Below are 27,968 nucleotides of genomic sequence, written 5' to 3' on the forward strand. Positions count from 1 at the left end.
ACTTACCACAACTTGGTGCTTAATAGATGTTCAACACATTTTTTGTTAATGTTATCTTCCTAGGCTTCAATCCATCCTTGGGTAACTCCCTCTTCCTTCTGTGGGACTTTTAAACCAGCTGCTTCCTCTCAGGCCAAACTGAAAACATTTTGACATATGATTTTTCAGTTTTCATTGCTTTACAAATATATGGACTATTTTGGTTTATTAATTTGCAAATGAATTTTGGAACAGAATGTATAGAAGCCAGGTTTAATTGGAAAGTGTGGATGATAAAAATGCTAATGGTTATCTCTGGTAATGGGTTATGTGGTTGACAATATATTTATCTGCTAAGGGATTTAGAAGAAAGCCATCAACCATTTGTAAGTGGCTAATCAGTAAGCAAATTATGTTAAATGTAAATCTCTTTTGAGGTCTGTTAATATTTTGCTGCTATTTAAATGATAATCTGGTTCCCTGTTTATATAAAACTTAACAGGTTATGTTAGCTTGTTTGATGAGTTTGTAAACTATTATACTGATGATTAGACTTCAATTTTTATTCACTTTTTAATCACTGATGTAAAAGAGGCAGAAACAAGTGCAAGGGTAAGGACAATGAATATAAAAAAAGAGACAGTATTTAAAGAAGATGGACAAGGTAAGAATTCTTTAGCTATTTATACCGTTTATAATAATGTGAATTTCAGAGGTTAATCTGAAACATACCTTAGTCAAAGTCCTGAGGAGATGTCTCATATGTCCTGGTTTTTTTTTTTTTAATCCAAATTTTATTATTTGCATATATATATATATATATTTTTTTTTTTCTGCTGTTCTGGGCCTTCATTACTGTGCATGGGTTTTTCTCTAGTTGTTAGGAATGGGATCTGCTCTGTAGTTGCACTGCACAGACTTCTCAGTGGGGTGCCCTCTCCATTTGTGAAGTATAGGCTCTACTGAGACCAGGCTTCAGTTGTTGCACCATTTGGTCTCAACAGTTGGAGCTTCCAGGCTGTAGAACACAGGCTCAATAGCTGTGGCACAGCGGCTCAGTTGTTCTGAGGCATGCGCATTCATCCCAGACCAGGGATCAAACTGGTTTCTGATGTATTGGCAGGTGGATTCCCTACCACTGAGCCACCACAGAAGCCCCTCATGGCTCCAGCTTTTCCCCCATTTGCAGTGCCATACATTTCTCTAGAATTTCTGTATTAAATAATTCATTTTCCACCATTTCTTGTGGAGGATTAGCTTGTCATTTCTGTAAGCAAAGTGTTCTGTTTTTATTCTGGAAAAACATGGTATAACTGAGAGTGGATTTTAGGATTTAGAGCAGAGTAAGGCTGTCTTCCAACACTGAAAAATCCCTACTGTTGTAATATTTTTCAGTAGAATATGAGAAATCCATGCCAAGACCTTAGACCATTGGTAATGATGACTACATGTCATTAGTGCATGATCCTATTTAATAAAGTTACCAAATAACTGACTTTCATTTAAGTAAGTGAATACTAAAATAAGAGTAAATTAATTGACTGAACAACGTACTTTTTTTTTTTTTCACTTTAATGAAAATTTAAGCCCATGGTAACGTTGAAATGAGGGTACAAACCCCGTATGTTTTTCACTTAGACTCACTAATCTTTAATGTTTTCTTTTTGTATTTACTTTCTGTACATGAACATTTTCCTTCTAACATTTTAAATTTTGTTATAGACAGGTCTAGTTACATAGATATAGACTTGAGCCCTAAATATTTCATCTCCTAAGAGAGAAGCCTTTTGTTATAGGCAGGTCTAGTTACATAGATATAGACTTGAGCCCTAAATATTTAATCTCCTAAGAGTGAAGCCTTTCTCTATATAACTCTAGGAGAATGGTCACAAGACATTTAACCTTCCCATTATATTGTCACCTAGTAAACCATAACCTTGAGTAGACAGACCTTTTTTTTGGCAAAGTAATGTCTCTGCTTTTTAATATGCTATCTAGGTTGATCATAACATTTCTTTCAAGGAGTGTCTTTTCATTTCATGGCCACAGTCACCTTCTGCAGTGATTTTGGAGCCCTCCAAAATAAACTTTGACACTGTTTCCACTGTTTCCCTATCTGTTTCAAATGAAGTGATGGGAAAAGATGCCATAATCTTAGTTTTCTAAATGTCGAGCTTTAAGCCAACATTTTCCCTCTCCTATTTCACTTTCTCTAGAGGCTTTTTAGTTCCTCTTCAGTTTCTGCCATAAGAGTAGTGTAATCTGCATATCTGAGGTTATTGATATTTCTCCCTGCAATCTTAATTCCAGTTTATGCTTCTTTCAGCCCAGCATTTCTCTTGATGTACTCTGCATAGAAGTCAAATAAGCAGGGTGGCAATATACAGCCTTGAGGTGCTCATTTTCCTATTTGGAATCAGTCTGTTATTCCATGTCCAGATCTAACTGTTCCTTCCTGACCTGCATATAGGTTTCTCAAGAGGCAGGTGAGGTGGTCTGGTATAACCACCTCTTGGCCAAACTAGATAGCATATTAAAAAGCAGAGACATTACTTTGCCAACAAAGGTCCATCTAGTCAAGGCTGTGTTTTTCCCAGTGGTCATATATGGATATGACAGTTGGACTGTGAAGAAAGCTGAGCACTGAGGAACTGATGTTTTTGAACTGTGGTGTTGGAGAAGATTCTCAAGAGTCACTTGGGCTGCAAGGAGATCTAGCCAGTCCATCCTAAAAGAAATCAGTCCTGGGTGTTCATTGAAAGAACTGATGCTGAGGCTGAAACTCCAATGATTTGGCCACCTCATGTGAAGATTTGGCTCATTGGGAAAGACCCTGATACTGGGAAGGATCGGGGGCAGGAGGAGAAGGGGACAACAGAGGATGAGATGGTTGGATGGCATCACCAACTCAATGGACATGAGATTAGGTAAACTCTGGGAGTTGGCAATGGATAGGGAGGATTAGTGTGTTGCCATTCATGGCGTTGCAAAGAGTCAGATATGACTTTGCAACTGAACTGAATTGCACTGAAGTACTCTTTTCTAGCACTGTTGCATGTGCTTAGTCATGTCTGACTGTCTTTTGAAATAATGGATTGTGCCCCACTTGGCTCCTGTGTCCATAGGATTCTCCAGGAAGAAGACTAGAATGTGCTGTCCTCTCCTTCTCCATGGGATCATCCTGGCCCAGAAGTCAAATGTGTCTCTCCTTTGTCTCTTGCTTTTGCAGGTGGATTCTTCATGGATGCTTTTGAACTGTGGTGTTGGAGAAGACTCTTAAGAATCCATTGGACTGCAAGGAGATCTAACCAGTCCATTCTGAAGGACATCAGCCCTGGGATTTCTTTGGAAGGAATGATGCTAAAGCTGAAACTCCAGTACTTTGGCCACCTTATGTGAATAATTGATTCATTGGAAAAGACTTTGATGCTGGGAGGGATTGGGGGCAGGAGAAGAAGGGGACGACAGAGGATAAGTTGGCTGGATGGCATCACTGACTCGATGAACGCGAGTCTGCATGAACTCCGGAAGTTGGTGATGGACAGGGAGGCCTAGGGTGCTGTGATTCATGGGGTCGCAAAGAGTCGGACACGACTGAGCAAATAAACTGAGCTGAACTGTAATGAACTGAGCCACTAGGGAAAACTGTTTTTTTGTTACAGCTCCTAGCCATATGTGGAGGTTGAAATGAATGGAAATTAACATATTGTTCAATTCACATGTATACTTTTCTCTTAACTGAAAATTCTATTATCTGCCGTAGAGCTGGTGTATAACCTCCATTCACATTTGTACATTTGCTTATGTAATTTACAGCACTTCTTAACAAAGCCATGTAGTTATTCCTGCATAGTGAAGGACATGAAACCCACACAACACAGACACACACACACACTCACACACAAGCGCAAATAATTTATTAATTTCTTGGAACATGATGTGAGGCTAAAGATAATCCGGTCCTTGATCTTCATATTTTTTCCTTACATTAGAAGTTTGTTTTCATGGCCTATTTTTAAATTGTCATCTTCTTTTCTTTGTTATTTTCTTGTGTGTAGCACTCCTGAGTACTAAGCTGGGTTCATGGGCTGTTTTCCAAGGAATTCTCCAGCATGTGAATCCTATTACATTTCAGGATAATTACAAATTAGACTAGGAGCTCTTTGGTGGAGTTGTTATTCAGTAGCTAAGTCATGTCTATGACTCTGTCATAGACAGAGGACCCCATGAACTTCAGTACACTAGGATACCCTGTCCTTCACAATCTCCCTGAGTTTGCTCAGACTCTTATACCTTGAATCCTTTGATACTACCCAAACATCTCATCTTCTGTTGTCCTCTTCTCTTGCCCTCATGCTTTCCCTGCATCAAGGTCTTCTTCTTTCAGTCGACACTTTGCCTCAGGTGGCCAAAGTATTGGAGCTTCAGCAGCAGATCTTGCAGTGAATGTTCAGGGTTGATCTCCTTTAGGATTGACTTCTTTGATCTCCTTGCCATCCAGTGGACTCTCAAGAGTCTTCCCCAGCACTTCAGGTGAAAAGCTTCAACTCTTCAGTGTCTAGCCTTCTTTATGGTCCCAACTATCACATCCATATGTGACTACTGAAAGAACTAGATATTTGACTATACAGACCTTTGTCAGCAAAGCGGTAGCTCTGCCTTTTAACATGTTGTATAGAGTTGCCATGGGGATGGTCTTGATCCCTGTCTCCTGTACAAAGTCACGATCCTCATTCCATAGTTCATCAGACACCAAATCTATCAGATCTAGGCCCTTAATTCCACTTCTCACTTCCACTGTATAATCATAAGGGATTTGATTGAGGTCATACCTGAATGGTCTAGTGGTATTCCCTACTTTCTTCAATTTGAGTCTGAATTTGGTAATAAGCAGCTCAGGATCTGAGCCACAGTCAGCTACTGGACTTGTTTTTGTTGACTGTATAGAGCTTCTCCATCTTTGGCTGCAAATAATATAATCAATCTGATTTCGATGTTGACCATCTGGTGATGTCCATGTGTAGAGTCTTCTCTTGTGTTGTTGGAAGAGGATGTTTGCTATGATCAGTGCATTTTCTCTCCAGAACTCTCTGAGTCTTTGCCCTGCTATATTCTGCATTCCAAGGAAAAATTTGCTTGTTACTCCAGGTGTTTCTTGACTTCCTACTTTTGCATTCCAGTCCCCTATAATGAAAAGGATATCTTTTTTGGGTGTTAGTTCTAAAAGGTCTTGTAGGTATTCATGATCAAGACAATCCCCATGAAAAGGAAATGAAAAAAAGCAAAATGGCTGTTTGGGGAGGCCTTACAAATAGCTGTGAAAAGAAGAGAGGTGAAAAGCAAAGGAGAAAAGGAAAGATAGAAGCATCTGAATGCAGAGTTCCGAGGAATAGCAAGAAGAGATAAGAAAGCCTTCTTCAGCAATCAATGCAAAGAAATAGAGGAAAACAACAGAATGGGAAAGACTAGAGATCTCTTCAAGAAAATTAGAGATACCAAGGGAATATTTCATGCAAAGATGGACTTGATAAGGGACAGGAATTGTATGGACCTAACAGAAGCAGAAGATATTAAGAGGAGGTGGCAAGAATACATGGAAGAACTGTACAAAAAAGATCATGACCCAGATAATCATGATGATGTGATCACTAATCTAGAGCCAGATATCTTGGAATGTGAAGTCAAGTGGGCTTTCAAAAGAATCACTATGAACAAAGCTAGTGAAGGTGATGGATTTCCCATTGAGCTCTTTCAAATCCTGAAAGATGATGCTGTGAGAGTGCTGCAGTCAATAAGCCAGCAAATTCGGAAAACTCAGCTGTGGCTGCAGGACTGGAAAAGGTCAGTTTTCATTCCAATTCCAAAGAAAGGCAATGCAAAATAATGCTCAAACTACTGCATAATTGCACTCATCTCACATGCTAGTAAAGTAATGCTCAAAATTATCCAAGTTTGTGTTGGTTTTAGAAAAGGCAGAGGAACCAGAGATCAAATTGCCAACATCCACTGGATCATGGAAAAAGCAAGAGAGTTGCAGAAATACATCTATTTCTCCTTTTTGTCTATGCCAAAGCCTTTGACTATGTGAAACACAATAAATTGTGGAAAATTCTGAGAGAGATGGGAATACCAGATCACCTAACTTGCCTCTTGAGAAATCTGTATTCAGGTTAGGAAGCAGCAGTTAGAACTGGACATGGAACAACAGACTGGTTCCAAATAGAAAAACGAGTGCGTCAAGGCAGGATATTGTCACCCTGCTTATTTAACTTATATGCAGAGTACATCATGAGAAATGCTGGCCTGGAAGAAACACAAGCTGGAATCAAGATTGTCCAGGAGGAATAGCAGTAACCTCAGATATGCAGATGACACCACCCTTATGGCAGAAATTGAAGAGGAGCTAAAAAGCCCCTTGATGAATGTGAAAGTGGAGAGTGAAAAAGTTGGCTTAGAGCTCAACATTTAGAAAACGAAGATCATGGCATCCGGTTCCATCAATTCAGGGGAAATAAATGGGGAAATAGTAAAAACAGGGTCAGATTTTATTTTTTTGGGCTCCAAAATCACTCCAGATGGTGATTGCAGCCATAAAATTAAAAGATGCTTATGCCTTGGAAGAAAAGTTATGACCAACCTAGACAGTATATTCAAAAGCAGAGACATTACTTTGCCGACTAAGGTCCAGTTAGTCAAGGCTATGGTTTTTCCAGTGGTCATGTATGGATGTGAGAGTTGGAATATGAAGAAGGCTGAGTGCCAAAGAATTGATGCTTTTGAACTGTGGTGCTGGAAAAGACTCTTGAGAGTCCCTTGGACTGCAAGGAGATCCAACCAGTCCATTCTCAAGGAGATCAACCCTGGGATTTCTTTGGAAGGAATGATGCTAAAGCTGAAGCTCCAGTACTTTGGCCATGTCATGAGAAGAGTTGACTCATTGGAAAAATCTTTAATGCTGGGAGGGATTGGGGTCAGGAGGAGAAGGGGACGACCGATGATGAGATTGCTGGATGGCATCACGGACTCGCTGGACGTGAGTCTGAGTGTCCTCCGGGAGATGGTGTTGGACCGGGAGGCCTGGCGTACTGTGATTCATGGGGTCGCAAAGAGTCAGACATGACTGAGCGACTTAACTGAACTGAACTGATAGAGCTGCCATAGCTTTTCTTCCAAGGAGCAGTTCAGTTCAGTCACTCAGTTGTGTTCGACTCTGCAACCCAGTGGACTGCAGAATGCCGGGCCTCCCTGTCCATCACCAACTCATGTGGTTTACCCAAATGCACGCTCATTGATTCAGTGTTGACATCTGTCAATCTCATCCTCTATTGTCCCCATCTCCTCCTGCCCTGAATCTTTCCCAACATCAGGGTCTTTTCAAATGAGTCAGCTCTTTGCATCAGGTGGCCAAGTGTTGGAGTTTCAGCTTCAACATCAGTCTTTCCAATGAACACCCAGGACTGATCTCTTATAGGATGAACTGGTTGGATGGCCTTGAAGTTCAAGGGGCTCTTAAGACGCTTCTCCAACACTGAGTAAGAAAGCATCAGTTCTTTGGCACTCAGCTTTCTTTACAGTCCAACTCTCACATCCAAAAATAACTACTGGAAAAATCATACTCTTGACTAGAAGGAACTTTGTTGGTGAAGTAATGTCTCTGCCTTTTTAATATGCTGTCTAGGTAAGTCATAACTTTCCTTCCAAGGAGTAAGTGTCTTATAATTTCATTGCTGCAATCACCATCATCAGTGATTTTGGAGCCACCCCTAAAAAAATATATCTGCCAGAGAATCCCCATCTATTTCCCATGAAGTGATGAGACCAGATGCCATGATCATGGTTTTCTGAATGTTGAGCTTTAAGCCAACACTTTCATTCTCCTCTTTCCCTTTCATCAAGAGGATCTTTAGTTCTTCTTCACTTTCTGTGATAAGGGTGTTGTCATCTGCATGTCTGAGGTTATTGACATGTCTCCCAGCAATCTTAATTCCATCTTGGGCTTCATCCAGCCCAGCGTTTCTCATGATATATTCTGCATAGAAGTTAAATAAGCAGGGTGACAATAGATAGCCTTGAGATACTCCTTTTACAAACCAGTCTGCTGTTCCATTTCCAGTTCTAACTGTTGCTTCCTGACCTGTATACATATTTCTCAAGAGCAGGTCAAGTGGTCTGATAATCCTATCTCTTACAGAATTTTCCACAGTTTATTGTGATCCACACAGTCAAAGGCTTTGGCATAGTCAATAAAGCAGAAGTAGATGATTTTCTGGAACTTGCTTGCTTTTTCGGTGGTCCTGCAGATGTTGGCAACTTGATCTCTGGTTTCTCTGCCTTTTTGGAAACAAGCTTGAACATCAGGAAGTTCACGGCTGAAGTATCACTGAAGCCTGGCTTGAAGAATTTTGAGCATTACCTTTCTAGTGTGTGAGATGAGTGCAATTGTGCAGTAGTTTGAGCATTCTTTGGCATTGCCTTTCTTTGGGATTGCAATGAAAACTGACCTTTTCCAGTCTCCTAGCCGCTGCTGAGTTTTCCAAATTTGCTGGCTTATTGAGTGCAGCAATTTCATAGCATCGTCTTTTAGGTTTTGAAATAGCTTAATGGGAATTCCATCACCTCCACTACCTTTGTCCATAGTGATGCTTTCTAAGGCCCACTTGACTTCCCATTCCAGGATGTCTGGGTCTAGGTGAGTGAACACTCTATCTTGATTATCTGGGTCATGAAGATCTTTTTTGTACAGCTCTTCTATTTACTTTTGCCACCTCTTTTTGATATCTTCTGCTTCTCTTATCTCCATAACATTTCTATCCTTTATTGTGCACATCTTTGCATGAAATGTTCCCTTAGTATATCCAATTTTCTTGAAGAGATCTGTAGTCTTTTCCATTCTATTGTTTGCCTCTATTTCTTTCCACTGATCCCTGAGGATGGCTTTCTTGTCTCTCCTTGCTATTTTTGGATCTTTGCATTCAAATGGGTATATCTTTCCTTTTCTCCTTTGCTTTTCAGTTCTCTTCTTTTCACAGTTTCGTAATGCCTCCTCAGAGAACCATTTTCCTTTTTTTCCATGATTTTCCCCTTGGGTATGGTGTTTACTCCTGTCTCCTGTACAATGTCACAAACCTCCGTCCATAGTTCATCAGGTACTCTGTCTATCAGAACTAGTCCCTTAAATCTATTTCTCACTTCCACTGTATTATCATCAGGAATTTGATTTAGGTCACAACTTAATGGTCAAGGAGCAGGCACTTTTTAATCATGGCTGTAGTGGCTATCACATTGATGTTAGGCCTTAATGCAAAATTTAGTAATGTACCAGGTTTATATTAATTACCTGTTTCTTTCTCTTTATCCTGATACCTGCTTTTGTCATTTAAGTCAAGAAAACATTGTCTCATACTGGCTAATGCTTATGTCAGTGCTTTCAAGTGACAGTAGAATTAGGTGGTCTCTTCACTATTCTTAGATATAATTATTTTTAAACATTTGATGCTTTATCTTGAAATTCGACTTTAAGCACTTTAAAACAAGCATCAACGTGTTCTCAAGCAAAAGTTTGTTAATAATCAAGCTACTGTTTATAATCAGTAGAGTTCATGAGAGAAAGGCAAGCCAAGATTTGATGAATACTCAGCATGAGGGGTTGCTAAGTCAGCATTTAGGGTACCGTTTGAAATGAGCCACTTTGATGACCAAAGGTAGAGTGTGTAGTCATAATGACCAAGACTGAATTGTTTTTCTCATATTAGCGGATAACTTAAATACTCCCAGTAGCAGATAGCTTTTTGTGGAAATAGCATTTGTGATTTTGGATTAACAGCTTTACTTTTGTCGATTTTTTCCTGCTCTAAAAATAAGGGGGTATATACATAAGTGTAGCTGAAGAGACTATTGACATTGTTTGAGAGATTAAGAGTCTTCTTATTTTCATGGAGAAAATTAATATATGTCACCTTGAGACAGCTCTCATTTGTTATAACGCTTGACCATTTTTTTTTTTAAATTATGGTTTTGTCTAAAGGTAGCTCCAAAACTGAAGTTATTAGCATAACAACGAGTGTTATATTTTAGGAAATATTGAACAGTATCTTACAGTTGCTTCTTTGTTTGTTTGTTTGTTTTGTTTTCTTCTTTCCCCTTCTGAAGAATAGGCTCAGGTAACCAAAATGTTGGGAAATGCACTATTGGAAGCAAGGTGTTTTGTTGGTGTGACAAGGATATGTCATATCCGAGGAAGCTTAAAACAAAAGGTCAGTGTAGATATATATTTTACTTTAATACAAAACTAACCTTTAAAAAATTTACCTATGCTTCCAAGTGATTGACTTTTGTGAATTCTTGATGACTTCAAAATAATAATTTATGTGGCAATATAAAAGTATAAAATTAGAAAATCCTAGATAACTTTCACAATAGAATTGATGTTTAGAAAGAATGATTTGTAAGACCTAGGCTGGACTTATGCCAGATATATTTACACTTGAGGAACCAGACAAATTCTGCGTATGAAACAAATGGCTTAGACTCAACAAAAATATTAACCTGTCAAAGAAAGAAAGAAAGAAAGAAAGAAAAAAAAACTAAAAATTATTTTCAAGACAAAATAGTCTAATTGCTAATTAAATATAGTGTATGGTCCTGCATAAGACTTTGATTTGTGGAAACAGCTGTAGGTAGTGTTAGGAGCATTTGAAATTGGAACATGATAGGTCATCTTGTTTAGTAATTTTGGCATATTAATTGGTTATGCTGTTTAAAAGTTCTTTCAACTCTAATTTTTTTGGATTGAAAAAACATTTTTGTTTTCTCTTGAACCATTCTTTCCCAGTTAATGATTTTTGGCCTGAATCAATGTATATTTGTAACAAGATGACTATATTTGTGTAGATGGGTTATTTTTATTTGTTTAAAATAACTAAAAATTCCGAGAGTGATTTGTGAATAAAAGTAATTTATGTGACAAAGAACCATGCTTTTGTAAGTTTAAAAGACTTTAGTTGAAGAAAATATTGTTCTGTGGGAAGACTGGTTTTTCTTTTCTGATTTTAAATATAATATGCAATGCATACCCTCTTATAATTTTGGATCATCATTCTGTCCTCATCTAAAGTCCAAGTGTATTCAAGGTTCTGTGCCAGGTTTTCAGGGTTTATGCTGCAGGCTGACTTCAGTTTTCTGTAGTAAAACGAGGAGATATCTTTGTATTTTATGATATATATTTCACAGAGCTTGATTATTCATTTTCCTTTCAATATTTTTTCTTAATTTTTGACAACACTGCAGCTTGTGGGATCTTAGATGCCCAGTCAGGGACTGAACCCAGAATACTGCTGTGAAAGCCCTGGGTCCTAATCATTGGACCACCAGAGGATTCCCTCCAGGTTTGCTTTCTAAATCTTTTTGAAAAATGACCTTTGCTGAAAAAAGAACAGTAGCATATGACAGTGATTTTCATTAGCATTCTCACTCACCAAAAGAAAAAAAAATAATAAGTTTATATTAGGTTCTCAGTTATGATTTTTTCAATTTAAAGGTCTCAGATCCAAGTTTGAGAAACCACTGCTGTAGATGATGCAATTAAATGACACAAAACCTCTATCTCCAAAAAAGGATTTGGGGGGACTTATAGGAGAAAGGCAAGGTAGAGACTAGGTCTTTTAGAATGTAAGTTATAAATCTGAGATTAATACTTAGAGAACTACTTGGTAGTCGGCCATTATGACCTCAATATTTGGAATATGACTTGTAAAACAGAAATCCTTTTGATTTCTGTATCAAACCCATTGCTAGTGCTTAATTAAATTTTGCGTGAAATGATTGACGTTTCTCTCTATTCTATTATCAGGTCATGTGTTCTGTAAATACCTAAGACTTTCTGATTTGTAAATTTTCAGTCTTCTGTTTCTTTGTTTAGTTTTTGGTGTGATTGTTGTATTAGTGATTTACAGAAAAGTTTGAAGTCAGCCATTCCACTTTTCATCTCCACTAGGTTTCTTTTAAATAATCTGTATGACCTGATTCTCTAGTGAAATATTCTTGAAAATTAAAACACACACACACACACACACACACACACACACACACAAAACATTATGCACATTGTTTCTTGTATTAATTTTGTCTATACTATCTGATGTAAAGTCTCTGTTAGGTCCAGCTTCTAGGCTTTCTGAGCCATGCTTTGTATTAACTGCTCATTTCCTTATATGTGACCAGACACTTTCTCCTATTTCTTTGTGTGTTTCATGGTTTATTGTTGCTGATGAAAACTAGAAAATGCAGATATAACATGGTGAGACAGGACATCAGTTTTCTTCTCCCAGAGCTTTTTCTTGTCATCGTTTGTTGGATAATTTCTGAAACAGATTCTGTATGGTATGTATCTTTTCCTTGCGTGTGGCCACTGAATGCTTGTTTATAACCTAGCAAACAGCGCATGTTTGAAGTTTCATTAAAAACCCGTAGGCCTCTCAACCTCTGCTTTTAGGCTCTGTGCATGTTGGGGCACCCTTTAATATTCAGCCAGGCGACTAATAGTTCTCTTAATCTGAGGCTTCTTCAGAAAATCCAGGTCACTCAAAGCTGAGAGATTAGGAGCATACCTGAAATTTTATGAGTTTGTATTCAGTCCTGATTCCACATGTAAATGAGGTCCTGCAGTGTTTGCTTTCTCTGTGTGACTTGTTTCTCTTAGCACGTTACTCTCCAGGTTCATCCATGTTGTTGCAAATGGAAGGATTTATCTACCTTGGGTGCTAATCCCTATTGGTCATATCATTTGCAAATATTTTTACTGATCTAGTGCACTGCTTTTTTCTACTGTTGTTGACAATTTTCTTTTCCAGGCAAGAGCGATTTAGTGTGATGTAGTGTCACTTACTAGGTTTTACCAGTTTGCAAAGAGCAAGAGCGGCATTCGGTAGTTTTACACTGTGTTCTCTTGCAGTAGTTTTATGGTTTCAGCTCTGTGTTTAAATCTCTGATCTATTTCAGGGTAATTTTAGGTAGATTCTGGTCTAAGAAAGGAGGTCTGCTTTTATGTTAAGTATTGTTTCTCCAGTCCTGTCTATTGGAAAGGATGTCTTTTCTACAGTGTGATCTTGGTTCCCTTCATAAGTATTAGTTGACCGGTTTTGAAAAATTTTATTTCTGAGTGCTCAGTTTTGTTCACAATTGTGTTTCAAAAGCAGGAAGTGTGTGTCCTCCAGCTTTATTCTTTCTCAAGATTGCTTTGGCAGTTTGGATTGTATGAGGTTGCATATAACTTTGTCTGTGGGGGGGGGGGGCGGGAAGAGCTACTTGAATTGTTACAGGAATTGCATGGAATCTGTACATTACTTTGGGTAATATGAATGCATTAATATTATAACAGGTTCAAGTATATTGATTTTATATCCTGATGCTTTATTGATTTTTTTCATTGTATGTTTTGTGATCTAGAATACCCATTGATAATCTTTCCATTTTTTGTATTTGATACAAAAAACATATAATCTGTCCATAAAAGTGTATATTCTCATGTCCATTTATTTTAGTTTAACTACATATAACCCTGCAAATGGATCAAATAATAATTAATTCCCAGTTTAATTCTCTGTTTGATGGGCAATGTAACCACATTTATATTAATCCCTTAAGGGATTAAAATACTAACTGTAAAGTGATGCCCACATATGGCTCTTCTGATTTTTAATCTGTTGTGGATAATTACAAACCTTTGCTACTCAAATCATAATCTAAAGGTAATAGCACCATCACTACTGCATGGAATTGTATGAGCAGAGTTTTAGCCTATCTCTTCACTACTGAGTTACACTCAGTGTTTTAACAGAATACTTATGTGTTTTGGGTGCACATTATAGCTTGAGAAGGGTTAGTTTGTATTACATGCAATTTTATGACTGTGATATTTTCAGTTGCCTTTCTTTAGGCCTTTTCTAGCTTAATTGTAAGTATTCCGAATATTTTCCTCTGTGAGTGACTCAGCTTCTTTAAAATGGAGAAAAGTGAACTCCCTAAAAGGCAGTAATTCTCAGGCATATTTGCATCATAAACTCACAAAGACTTCACTTCAGGCCTGTCAGGTTTAGGGAAGATATGGTATCTTTTTTAAAGCACCACAGATAATTCAAATCGGTAAGATACTCTAAGAACTGTGGGTTATAGAAAGATTTCTCTTGGGTAATAATACCACTTTCAGTTTGAACTACAGTGTTAGAGTGTGAACAAGGACCACATTGCCACCCCACGTGTTTCCTTTTCTTTCTTTGATTCAGTGCATTGTATACATAACTTTCCTAGTCTGCACTTTATTTGGTCATGCACGCAAACTTCATCATGATGATTGTGCCTGTGCGTGTTTGCAGATGACAGAAGGAAGGTGAGAGAATAGTGAGGTTTTTCTTAAGGGTGTTTAATTTAAAAGTAATTTATGAGACAACTGATGATTCTTTGCATAACCAGTTTTGATCCTTCCTGTTTTTCTCCAAGGATAACAAAGCTGATGTAATTTTCAAGTAAAATGCAGATGAAGCTAGAAGTCTGAAGGCTTATAGACAGCTTCTGGAATATGGTAGTTAATATCAAAGTTATTACACTTCCCTGTCTTCTCATAGTATTTACTAGTTAGTATTTAGGTGAAACAGTCGTTTCAGAATTCTCTCTTTTCTGTATTTTTGCATAGATGCTGAAATTCGCTTTAAAATAAATTTAAATGTATTAAATACTTCAGAATATTAACAACTTAGTAATGGAGTCTCTTCCTAATATATGTTCTATTTGTGGGGAATTAAAAAACTCAGAAATCTTAGACTTGTACATAATAATTGTTAAAGAATGCCTCTTTCACACTCTTAAAAACAATCCTTAAGAGATTATACCTGTTTTCACCTAATCAAGGACACCATTTATGGTACTGGTATTGATTTGTTTGGAAAAGAGTATTCAGGGTTTTTTTAGTATTTCGAGTGCTGCCCTGGAGCTTTGGGGACAGTGTTTTTAAATCCCTTTTATTTCTTAGAGCCAAAAGTATTTTATTCTTCCTCTAGTAAACTTGGAACAATTAAAATAAGTTTCTAGTAACAAAAAGAGGAAGTGTACTAAACTCACACTTTGAATATGATAACTTTTTTATTCTATTACAGTGCATTTTATTATAAATTCATGAATTTTTGAGTAAGAGTGAAGATTCTGATGAGATACAGACCATTTAAGAAATACTAAAATAATTGGGAATCAGATAAATACTTGGCAGTGAATTTCTTTTAGCAGTTTCACTGTGAGTTTGTTCTCTGTGATATGTTTCAAGTTAGGAAGACTTTTCTTGGAATAAAACTGTTGAACCAAGGATTGATTACAAGCAGTTTTTTTTTTTTTTTGTACAGTTCAGTGTTTTAGTATTAATCCAGTGTTATTTCTTTAAATAGACAATTAATCTAGCAACATCTTGGTTTTATGTCTCTAAGAGTATGTTCTTACTGTTTTTAGCTGAACTTAATCAAACAGATACCTTTGATCCTGAAGATGATGATGAAATCCAGTTTGAGGACCTTGCAGGTGAAAATGAAGATACTGAGGTTTAAGTCTAGGCTGAACCATGTGTGTGTGTGTGTGTGTGTGTGTTTTTACTGTTTTATATAAGAAAGTAGTCAGAAATTTCACCATCTTTGGTCTCAGAAGGTTGAACGTTGAGTTGAAGATATATTGAAAATTGTGTATCCATGAATTTGAATATTAATGAATATTTAGAAGCCAGCTTGGCAACGTTTCTAAATTTTCTAAAACTTTATAATTATTCAGATCCTTTTTTTAAAAAAATTAATTAGGTCTGACACTAGGTACTCCATAATGACACTTTATTAAGCAAGGGGGTCTACAGTGATGGTGGTAAGAAGTTTAGCAGGCAGTTTTAAAATGTATCATCTCCCAAGGTTGATACATTACAAGAAGAAAAGCAAACTGAAGCCAGCTTGCTGAAGCATTGGGATTTCAGTGTACTCCAAAGCATCCTTAAATAAAGGTCTGTTTTTTTGCTCATGGATTTAGAAGACACATCAATTGCCCGGTATCACTCTAGGACAAACTTTTGGCTTTTAGTTTATGGGAAATGGTTGTTTATCATGGTAAGGAAATAGTGATGATAGTTTTAAATGCCTCATTTTTAGGCTATGGAAGTATTTAAGTAAACATTTTATTGATTTGTATCTCTTGACTTATTAGACAGGCATATCAAGTAATTGGAATGACAGTATGGCTTATACTCTTGTAGGTTCTGTTAGACTTCTTATTCTTTTGGTATTTTGTAGTAAAAATGTACGATAGAAACCAAAAGTGTAAAAGAATTAATGAGTGTTTGATTGAAAAATAAGGCAGAAGTTTAGAATTTCAGAAACAGATTTTAGGAAGTCTAAATTGGATCACTGACCTCCAATACGGTTTTCAAGATCTTTCAGTCATCAGCATTCTTATTAGGAGCATTTTCAGACACTCAGAGAAAGTGAATTTTAATTTGAAGAGAGCAATCACATATTCACCAAGATTATACAGTTTGCAATTTTCTACTCATTATGTCACATCTATCCTGTTCATGCCAGTCCATATTATACATTGATGGATTTCCAAATCATTTAGGAAATAAAACCAAGGCACTACCCTGGTGGTCTAGTGTTTTAAGATTTTCACTGCACGGTTCACGAGTTCAATTCCTGCTTGGATAAAAATGACCTGCGTCCTGTGGCGGCATGGTCACAAATAACAATGGAAACCCAAATTGTTTTAGATTACTCACTCCATCAAATAGAACAGCCGAATATGTATCTTTAATGGTGAAATTTTTGCCATGTTTTTACCATATTTTTATAGATTTTTAAACATATGATAATACTCTACTAAAGTGAAAGTGAAGTCACTCAGTTGTGTCCGACTCTTAGCGACGCCTTGCACTGTAGCCTCCCAGGCTCCTCCTACTGTAGGTTTCTCCAGGCAGGAATACTGGAATGGGTTGCCTACCTTCTTCAGGGGATCTTCCTAACCAAAGAATGAAACATGGCTCTGCATTGCAGGCAGGCATTTTACCCTCTGAGCCACCAGGGAACCCCAATACTCTACTGATGTTGTAATGCATTCTAAATCACATGAGAAATATGAAATGAAGAAAAGATTAGAAAAATGTTGAAATATCATTAAATGTTTTTAAAATTTTTCTGTCCCAGTTTTGCTATCATTTCTCAGAGGCTCTAAATATATAACATATATTTTTATTTTATGTATTTATGATGTTTTTGGCATCATCTTGTATGTATTTGGAGTTATAAATTATGCAAATGTTAAAATGAACATCTTAAAGAATCATCAGTTAAATCTTGACTTAAAAAAAAAAAAGCCAGTTTTATTTGAAAAATTGGACCCCAGGTTTTATGAATCAGTTGCAAATGAGAAAGTATAAAAGGATTATATACAAAGAAAGATTCCAGTAATGAAATGTGCATTAAGTAGATGTCTATTTAGTGATGACTTTGTAGTTTATAGGTTGTTTATAATGCTGACAACAGATTTCATAGAAGAACTGTCCTCTTTCTAACATTTTGTTTAGTTTTGCCAGAGATTCCTTGTGGCTAATTTAATACTGTGGAGGTACAACTGACAGTTATTTTCTTTGGTAAGAATATGAAATTCACCAGTTGCATACTATGTTATTTGAGACTTGCAGGTTGTCAGCACCGAGCTGGAGTTGAAGGCAAGGAATCTAACCAAAGGGAACACTTGAATATCAAGCCCCAGAGATGTAAGCCTGTCTTTAGAAGGAAAAGAGAATAGCTTTCTGAAGCTAGGGCTAAGCAGCTCAGTTGGGGAAAAGACTAAAGACAGTGATAATGAAAAGAGTCTGTGTTAGTTTGGAAATTTTGTTTATGATTCTATGTTTTACATCAGAATTCCAGTTCTTGCCAGAGTCATTTATTCTGGTGATTTACTAGAGTGCCACTCCTGTGATCAGATTGAGTGAGAAGTATTTGATTGTGTACCACCCTTCTCTCTTTAGGAGGAAGTAAAATGCTAAACTCCAATTAAAATGAATGCTGCTGCTTCTAAGTCACTTCAGTTGTGTCTGACTCTGTGCGACCCCATAGAGGGCAGCTGACCAGGCTCCTCTGTGCCTGAGATTCTCCAGGCAAGAATAATGGAATGGGTTGCCATTTCCATCTCCAGTGCATGCATGCATGCTAAGTCACTTCACTCGTGTCTGACTTTGCAACTCTAAGGACAGCAGACCTCCAGGCTTCTCTGATCACAGGATTCTCCAGGCAAGAATACTTAAGTGGGTTACCATTTTCTTCTCCAATTAAAATGAATAAGTTAATTTAAAACATTAAAACAAGAATAGCTTGTATAGCATGTAATGTTCTCATGGCGATCATAGTGATTCAGTGTAAACAGATAGGAATTGAGAAAACAATCTGGGTTGTGTCCTTAACTTAAGTTCAAAAGGATTGATTTTCTAAGTAGTGTAAAGAAGATCCCTTGTGTATTATTACAATAATTTTTCTGTAAATCTGATGTTCTTTTCACTTACAGATCTGAATTGAACTCAGTGGTCTGAGGATTGTGCTACCATCTGAATTTTGGTCATCACCTGTTAAGAAGAGTAACACTTCAGTGTGAATGTAATTTAAAGCACACTGTATCTTAAATACCCACTCCAGTGCTCTTGCCTGGAGAATCCCAGGGATGCGGGAGCCTGGTGATCTGCTATCTATGGGGTTGCCCAGAGTCGGACAGGAATGCAGCGACTTAGCAGCAGCAGCAGTGCCTTAAATAAACAATGGTGTGTTTTTATTGTTTTAAAGTATCATATTTCTTTAAAAAATTATGGAGCTGAATTATTTTGAGGAAAATGTTAGCACTTTGTTCTTTCAATATAATGGAACTTAGGGGTAAAGACCACAATATCTGCTTAAAACGCTGGGAAGAAAGAAAGAAGAGAAAAGATTCCTCTCCGGTTTTGCCTCCAGTTAACAGGTATTTTGAATAAATTGTTTCATCATCATAAGCCGTAGTATGAACATATCTGTTTGCAGTCTTTCTATACATTACAATTATTTACATATTTTCTTGAGATTTTTGATAGAGTTTAAAGAAAGCAGAAACATGCATTTGAAGTCAATAAAAGGGGCTATTATCTTAAAAACATTGCCCGAGTATAGTTTTATACTATTTGCTAACATATATTTTTTTCATCATTTTTTGTTGCCACTATCATAAGAAGGGCATTTCCAAATTAAAGCTTTCAGAAGAGAGACTGGAGTCATAATTTTCAATTCATGTGATTAGAAGTTGCAGAAATTCTGTACTAAGTATTCCTCACTTTTCTTAATATTGACAGTTTTAATCTGTTTGTTGAGACTGTTTTTGCTTAGCATTTTAAATATTTCTCAAGTACAACACCCATTAAGGATAATGTAACTAGCTGATCATTTGGAAAAAAAATAGATTGTATGTCATTTTATATTCAAAATTCATGCGTTTTGTAAGTAAATGTTGCTGAATTTGATAAATCATATAATTATGTTGTGTAAGTGAAAATTTAATTTCATAACAATTCTATAAACTAAGACTTTCATAAACTTATCTCTTAGTTGAGATAAGGGAAAGGAAGGAACATCCACTGAAAAATTTGAGAAAGTATTGCACGCAGTGTATTTTGGACTTGCTTTTTGTCACTGGTGTAGTTTTGTGTGTGAGTATTTTCCTGCAAATTTAAATACCAACTTTGATTTTTAACAGTATGCTTTAAATATATCCTCTGTAGCAAGATGAAATGAAGTTCAATGCTAGTTCATTAAACTCAATAAAATTATACTCATGTGTAGTGAGAGACCATTCATCAAGTTATTTCTGAAACACATTTATTCTGAGAAATTATAGAGAATACACATTTAGCTGGTTTCTATAATATAAAAAAGGCGTGAGTAAACCCTCAGATGGTTTCATTTCACGTTGCTAGAGTTTTCTTTCCCAAGCTGATAAACTGAAGTAGTAGTGAAGTCGCTCAGTCATGTCCCACTCTTTGCGACCCCATGAACTATAGACTCGCAGGCTCCTCCATCCATGGGATTCTCCAGGCAAGAGTACTGGAGTGGGTTGCTATTTCCTTCTCCAAGGGATCGTCCCGACCCAGGAATCAAACTCAGGTCTCCCACATTGTAGGCAGATGCTTTACCGTCTGAGCCATCAGGGATAAACTGAGTGTTTACATAAATATATCCAAGAGAAAGTTCACCGATGTGGTTTGTGGTGCTTCATCTGTGGAGTTCCTGAACCCTTATATGCTGAATGTATTTGAGATGCTGGATTAGTTTTAGTATGCTGGAGAAAAACCTTGAGAAGCTAACTTCATGGACAATCAAAACTTCCTAGTTATTTAGTCTTTTTACATATCTTTCTTCAGAAAGATGTAAAATATCAGAATCTTCACACATGACAAAGCGGAAAACTTCTCTGTGGACTTTCTCAAACACATAGAGGTTTGCCCAAAGATTTTATCTACCCTGAAATCGTGTTTATTAGCTGTCATGGTCTGACCGTTGTACACTTGTTTGCTTGTTTGTTTGTTTTTGTCTTCCTAAAAATTGTATACTGATGCCCTAACCCCAGAAGATGATAGCATTGGGAAGCAAGCTCTCTGGGATGTCCTTCTGCCACCGTGGAGGAACTGTTGGGAAAGGAATCTCTCCACATATGAAGGAGACCTCAGAGGGTTCGCCACAGCAGAGGGAGCAAGAATTCAGCATGTGCAAAGCAGAGGAGGATATACACCAGAACCATAACCCTACCAGCACACTGATGCTAGACTTCCCATGACTAGAAATGAAACTTTATGTTGTTGAAAAGCCAGTTTGTAGTTCTTTGACATAAGAAATTGAATGAAGTGAAACACTGGTGACAGCACATTTTACTCTCACTCTTTAGTAACTGTGAGGCATAGTGTTTCATCTTGAGTTGCTTATGTGCACTTTTACATGGAAGAATTATCTTGATACATGTCATGTAGAAATTGTATAGATACATTTTTGTCAGGCCTAGAAACTTTATTCAAAATTGAATGTCCCACATTAATTGGTGCTAAAAAGTGAGTGATCTCTTTTGCTTCCTCTCCAGTAACTTGAAACATTCTATAAGATGCCCTGGAGGGGAGCACAAAGTAATATTTTAATGGAAACTTAACAGTTCTGTTTTGTAGGATTTTAGAGTGTGAAAACACACTTCTTGGCATCAAAATTTGACACTACTCTCATTCAAATCAGACATTGTCACATAGATTCAGAAGACAGGCTGGACCATGGACCCCCAACACTGAAATTTCAGAAAGCAACCTTTTCATTTTTTCAAATTATTTTAATGGGAAGACATTCAATTTACAATATTGGGTTAGTTTTGCCTTACATCAACAAGAGTAGGTCACCAGTATTCCTGCATCCAGAACCTTCCTCCCACCTCACTCCCCAGACTATTGCTCTTTGTTGTCCCAGAGCACTGGCTTTGGGTGCCCTGCATCATGCACTGAACTTGCACCAGTCATCTGTCTATGTCTGGTAATGTACATGTTTCATTGCTATTCGCTCAAATCATCCCACCATTGCCCTCTCCACAGTCTGTTCTTTCCATCTCTGTCTCTTTTGCTGCCCTGCATGTTGGATCATCATGACCATCTCTCCAAATTTCATACATATGCATTCCTACACAGGACCTGTATTTCTCTTTTTGACTTTACTTCATTCTGTAGAAGAGGCTCCTGTTTCACCCACCTCTCTAGAACTGACTCAAATGCATTCCTGTCCACAGCTGAGTAATAGTCCACCAGGTCCATTCATCTGCAGTGGATATCTAGATTATTTCCATGTCCTAGCTATTGTAAATAGTCGGGGGATGAATATTGGTGTACACGTGCCTCTTTCAGTTCTGCTTTCCTTGGGGTGTATGCCGGGGTGATTGCTGGGTCATACGACAGTTCTATTTCCATGTTTTTTTAAGAAATCATACGGTTTGTTGTGGCTATACCAGTATTCACTCCTACACAACAATGTAAGTTGGTTACTTTTCACTCCCTCTCCAGTGTTTCTTGTTTGAGCCTTTGGGTGATGGTCGTTGTGACCAGTGTGAGACAGCACCTCATTGTGGTATTGACTATCATCTCTCTGATAATGAGTGATGTTGACCATCTGTCCTGTGTTCATTAGCCATCTGTATATGTTCTCTGGAGAAATGTCTATTTAGTTCTTTTGCCCACTTTTTGGTCGGGTTGTTTATTTTTCTGGTATTGAGTTGCATGAGCTGCTTGTATATGTGGGAGATTAACTCTTGGGCAGTTGTTTGATTTGTTGTAATTTGCTCCAGTTCTGAAGGCTGTCTTTTCACCTTGCTTATAGTTTCCTTCACTGTGCAGAAGCTTAGAAATTTAAATCAGTCGCTTTTGTTTCCTTCTGCATTTATTTCCGTTACTCTGGGAGGTGGGTCATAGAGGAGAAGATCTTGCTGTGATTTCTCTTACAGAGTGTTCTGCCTTTGTTTTTCTCTAAGAACATTATAGTTTCTGGTCTTCCACTTAGGTCTTTAATCCATTTTGCATTTGTTTGTGTGTGTGCCATGAGAAAACATTTCATTCTTTTAATGTGGTCGACCTGTTTTCCCAGACCCGCTTGTTCAAGAGGTTGTCTTTGCTCCGTTGCATACTGATGCCTCCTCTGTCAAAGACAAGGAGGCCGTGGGTGTGTGGCTTCATCTCTGGACTCTCTATTTTGTTCCATGGGTCTGTATTTCTGTCTTTGGCCCAGTAACTTATAATCTTGATGATTAGCTTTGTAGTACAGTCTGAAGTCAGGAAATCTGATTCCTCCGTTTCCATTGTTTATCAAGAGTGATTTCCTCATTGGAGGTGTTTTGTGTTCCCACATAAGTTGTGAAATTATTTGTTCTAGGTCAGTGAAAAACACCGTTGGTGTTTTGATAGGGATTTCACAGTTGAATATGAGAATATCAATGTGAATGAAAGTAGTGATAGATTGCCTCGAGGTGTACACTCATGGTCACTATATTGATTCTTCTGATCCAAGAACATGGCACACTTCTTCATCTATTTGTGTGATCTTTGATTTCTTTCACCATGGTTTTATGGTTTTCTGTACCAGGTCCTTGCTTTCTTTAAGTGAACACATTCCTAAATATTTGATTCTCTTCCCTGGATGGTGAATGAGATACTTTCCTCAAGTTCTCGTTCTTGCTTTTCATTGCTAGTGTATCAGAATGGAAGGGATTCCTGAGTATTAATTTTGTATCCTGCAGCTATACTCTATTCATTGATTAGCTCAAGTAATTTTCTGCTGACATCTTTACTGTTCGCTGTGTGGAGGGTCATGTCATCTTCTAACAGAAAAGATTTTTTTTCCAAACTGTATTCCTTTTATTTCCTTTTTCCCTGATTGCTGTGTCTGGCACTAATTTAAAAGCTAACTCCAATGTGTTTTTCACCTCAGAAAAGCTTACTGATGAAATTACAAAGCACTGAGAAATCTCAATTCTACCAGATTCCCACAATAAAATCATGAAGATCTTCAGGAGTTAGGGGTAAATCTTTGGGCAGCGGGGAAGCAGGATCTGTTTAAGTATTTAGAAAACTATATCATAATCAAGTTAGTCTGGAATACTTGTAGTCTTTCCTTCAGTTTCAGAAGATTCTAGAGCCCTAAGAGTAATGCAGGACTTTCTAACTGAAACCAAGAAACTCATCAAGAGCTCATGAAACTCTGACTTGGCACATTAGAAAAATTGTGTTACTGTGCTGTTAAAATTTGTGAGCTTTATAGCCAAATTAGAAAATGGCAAAGACACCTTCAAGATGATTGTGCTGAAGATCCTGCTAAAACAGGTGAGGCCACAGGGCAAGGGAACAGGGGAGGCATGGGAGACCCCTGAATGAAGTGTGGTCCAAGGCAGAAGCTGGCACCAAAGGCACAGCTGAGAAGAGTCCGTAGGGCCACAGCTATAAATGTCACAGCTATGACTTTGGGTGTCTGCCTCAGGCCTGAATCTGAGGAGGATCAGCACCTGAGGCCTCTAGGTCAAGAATGATGAGAGACAGTACACCAGAGCAGCCACCAGAGACAGTTATTGTTGTAAATGTGGATGATCCCAGGAAACAGCTGAGAGAGCGGGAGTCCAAGACCCATGCCCGTCAGTCAGAGCCCCTGTAGTTGCTCTCACTAGTGCAATGCAAAGGCACAATGTGGTCCACCAGCAAAGAGGAACAGGAATGGGCTGCTTTTCTCATCTGCTCTGAGTGCCAGACAAATTCAGACACATGCTTGCCATCTGTTGTGAAGACAGGGAGCAGGTCAGAGTCCTAGGGCTTTCTTGCTGAAGACACACACACACATACACACACACATACACATGAACACCTTGCCCCTTGCTTGAAGACACAGTGTGCAACAGGGACTGCAAATCGTGACACGATAAGCAGTGACATTACACTACCCAGCTCACACAAGTCAGGAGGAGGAGAGTAGTGGTCAGAAACAACTCCTGCTTGGGGGATGCAGACCACCTCAGATGCAGAACACCACAAGGAAACCAGAGCAATGAGTGTGTCTGATGGTATGGTGGGGCCTGAGGACAGGAGTGGTGGCTGGGCAAGTGGAAGTACCCAGCATCCTTGGAAACTCCTATTCTAGTGTGCTCCTTCCACTCAAGACTAGGGCTGATGCTATTGGATCTTCTGGCCCAGCATGTGGCATGAATGGCTCCTTGACCTCAAGCAGATTATGAACCACACTCAAGTTTCTGTCATGATCAGTGACCAAGATAAGTCTTTCTTAGCCTCAAGATGAAGGTTAGTGAGGGAGACTGAGGACGGGTGGGTATGGGACTTGGTGGAGAGTTGGGGGGATCATGATATCCGTGTTCATGTGATGTGAGAATGTGCAGAGACCTCATGAAAGCTGTTAATGCCTGCCTGAGAGGCAAGCTGAGGCACCTAGAAGCTTGCACTTTTACCCTCATCCCTATCCTGGAAGGTGCAGGTGTGGAGCCATCAAAGGTCCAGCTGCAAGCTGATCTTTTCCTTTGGGGACAACTCCTACTTCTGGAATACGATGATCATTAAGGAGTATTACCTTGACATCACTGGTAAAACGTGGCTCGTGGGAGGTGAGTGTAGGTATGTAAGGGGATTCATGATCCACCTACAGAATCTGCCCCTGTGTTCCCTGTCTTTCTGCAGAATATAGGGCATGTTATTCCACTCCACTCCACTGGTTATTGGATTTTGAATGAGGAGCACCCAGCTACAGGCTGGATATCAGGAGCCTTAAATTTCTCAACTGGTTGTCAGGCCACAACTGCCCAGAACTGAACAGGATTGCTTAGGTGGAGTTGCTTTGGGCCTGCATACAGTTGATGACTGATGTTGGAGTTCTTGAGTGCTCACAAGAGTGTTCGGGCCTGGTCAGCCCTGGGCTGACCTTGCTTGTGTTGCCAGCAGATCATTGGTGAAGACATGTGGGACAGTCCTGTGACGTATAACACGAGGAAGGAAGGTTCTGCCATGAGAGTTAACTGACAGAGACACATGTGGGGAGGGTGTCTGAAGGTGGGCCCTGAAGGGACAGCCGTGTAGTGGCCAGGACACTGTCCTTGCCCAAATGGGGATGCTCAGGCTCATGCAAGCTGGCTGTGGAGCCAGATTTTGTGTCTTGCATGTAGCACATGACCTGCTGAGATTGGGGGTTTTGGAACTCGGTGTGTCCGTGAGTGAAGCAAGTCTCCCTCAATTTAGCTGTGGTTGCAGTGTGAGAGTCCTAGGTGACACTACTAGAAACAGGATGAATTAAGTATCTTGTCAGAATCATCCTTCCATGGGTCCTGCTATTCCCCAGACTCCTGTTGCTCAATGAGTTTAAGATGGCCTGTGCCTTACACTCCCGCCCCTTACCCTGGGAAACCCTATCATTGAAAGGGCATCCTGTTCAGTGTCCCAGTGCACCTGTGTGCTGACTTTGGGATTTTCTGTGAATTTACACATCCACCAATCGGCGTCTCACCATCACCACACATGCTGCGCTGGAAGCTGCTTCAGTCTACCTTCAGAAAATGGAAATTCTCAGGGAGGAGGTGGACAGGGAGCTCCAAGGGCAGGACATGGTGCCTCCTGACTCCATTTCCAACACTGCTGGACATCGGCATCTTCAGCTCCTGAAACACCTGTGTTCCCTGTTTATGTTTGTGTCTCTGTATCAAGCCTGTAAGTGTATACACGTGTATGCTTGTGTCGCCTTTGTTTATGTGTGTATGTGCGTTTTTGTCTGGTCCAGGAAAAAAGCAGAGATAAAGGCAACAAGAGAGGAGATACCAAGCAACCAGAAGAGGAGGCACAAGGCATCCCACGTCTGAGGGTGGTTGGTCACCATATCTCCGTAGTGACCCCGTCCAAGACGGAATGAGGAAAGGATGGCCAGTAATGACACAGGAACTTGGCTCAAGAAATCTGCAATGAGACAACATACAAAAACATGATCACCATTTCTAACATGTATTTGGACCAGGTACAGCGGGTGCATGGTGTGTGGATTCACCCAGGCCAAATCAGGTTGGGTGGGGCTTTAAAACCACTGCCTGTGGAGCCCACAGTCTGTGTAGACATGAGCTGGCCTGTGGAAATGGTGGATGTGGATACAGAGGACCTGGGATAGTTGAGGAGGCTAAGGTCTTGCTGAGAAGGACAGAGAACTGAAGGAGAAAGAGGCACAGGTTGCTTGTTGCACTTGAGAATTGTTCTAAACATGTGAGAAGGAGATCTGGGAAGGTCCTGGGCCAGTGCTGCCCAGGATCAGCCCGTCAGCCAGCACACTCTCTCCATGAGGGTGGCACACACTGGCATGATGCTACAGAAAACATGAGACATGCTAAGGTAGTCTGTCCGTGCAAAACCACAGGCATCCTATGAGAGACAAGCTGTGAGCGTGGCATGCCTCCAGGCACTTCCAGTCTCCATGGCAGTGCAGAAAGCCGAAGAAAGTGCAGGTGTTGGTGTACGTGTGTGTTCTTCTGCCGGGGTATGCCTATGAGGGAGGGAACAGGGAGGAAGCAAGGATGGTGGGCTTATTGCATGTCCCAAGGGACCTCAGGAGAGTGGGAGACAGGGAAGACCCTGGGGGCAGTTCGGGGCCTGCTGGTTTTCAGGGTCTAGGGAAAGTCCTGCCAAATAGACCCCATGGTGCATGCTGAAAGCCCTGACGTGAATTCCTTCATTCCTCTGGGTATTGCCCCTGGCTTTGGGGGCCTGAGGGGTAAAGGTGTGTGTCTGCACCTGAGGGAGGATTCTGGCAATCTCGCTGGAGCAGGAACTCAGATTTTGTCATAGGGGATTTGCACCAGGTGACACTCAGAGGGAAGCTGTGTCCCAGGTGATCGTCTTTGACATCCCTGTGCCCAACCGAGGACTGTCTTCCTAAGCATGTGGGCTGTGTAGGTAAGAAGGGTTACCTGACTGTAGGGAGTCCTACCTTTGGCTAATGAGACCAACTGAAAGAGAGAATTTGCATTTAGCAAATCAGTGAGGGTGGGTGGAATCAAGCCCTCTTGTTGTTTTTGAGATAGAAAAGCTGCTTTCTGCCCAAGGGAGGCATAAGCTGTGGGCCCAGAAAGGGCAGGTTTCCCAGGTCATCATCTGTTTGGGGATTCCGTGGGTCAGGGTAGTCATAAACAGAAGGGACTACGTGTGGAAATGCCACCTTATCTTTATGGCCTCAGGTTGCATGCCTGGTATCAGAAGTGGCCCTCTAACCATGTGCACCTTCCTCACAACAATGTTATGTATTTATTTACGTTTAAAGCTTTATAACTGTTTATTGAAATACACATATAAAAAATACATAAATCATGAGTGTGCAGTTCAATGGATGCTCACAAACTAAACACGCCCACGTAATTAGCATCCA

The 27,968-nt window shown here is 39.2% G+C and overlaps 1 pseudogene; it reads left to right on the plus strand.

Moving 5' to 3' along the window:
* The first annotated feature begins 573 nt into the window (after positions 1-573).
* LOC108634783 lies at positions 574-27,482 on the plus strand (annotated as a pseudogene).
* Positions 27,483-27,968: the final 486 nt, after the last annotated feature.

The sequence above is a fragment of the Capra hircus genome, unplaced genomic scaffold, assembly GCF_001704415.2.
Source record: "Capra hircus breed San Clemente unplaced genomic scaffold, ASM170441v1, whole genome shotgun sequence".
NCBI classification, from domain to species: domain Eukaryota; kingdom Metazoa; phylum Chordata; class Mammalia; order Artiodactyla; family Bovidae; genus Capra; species Capra hircus.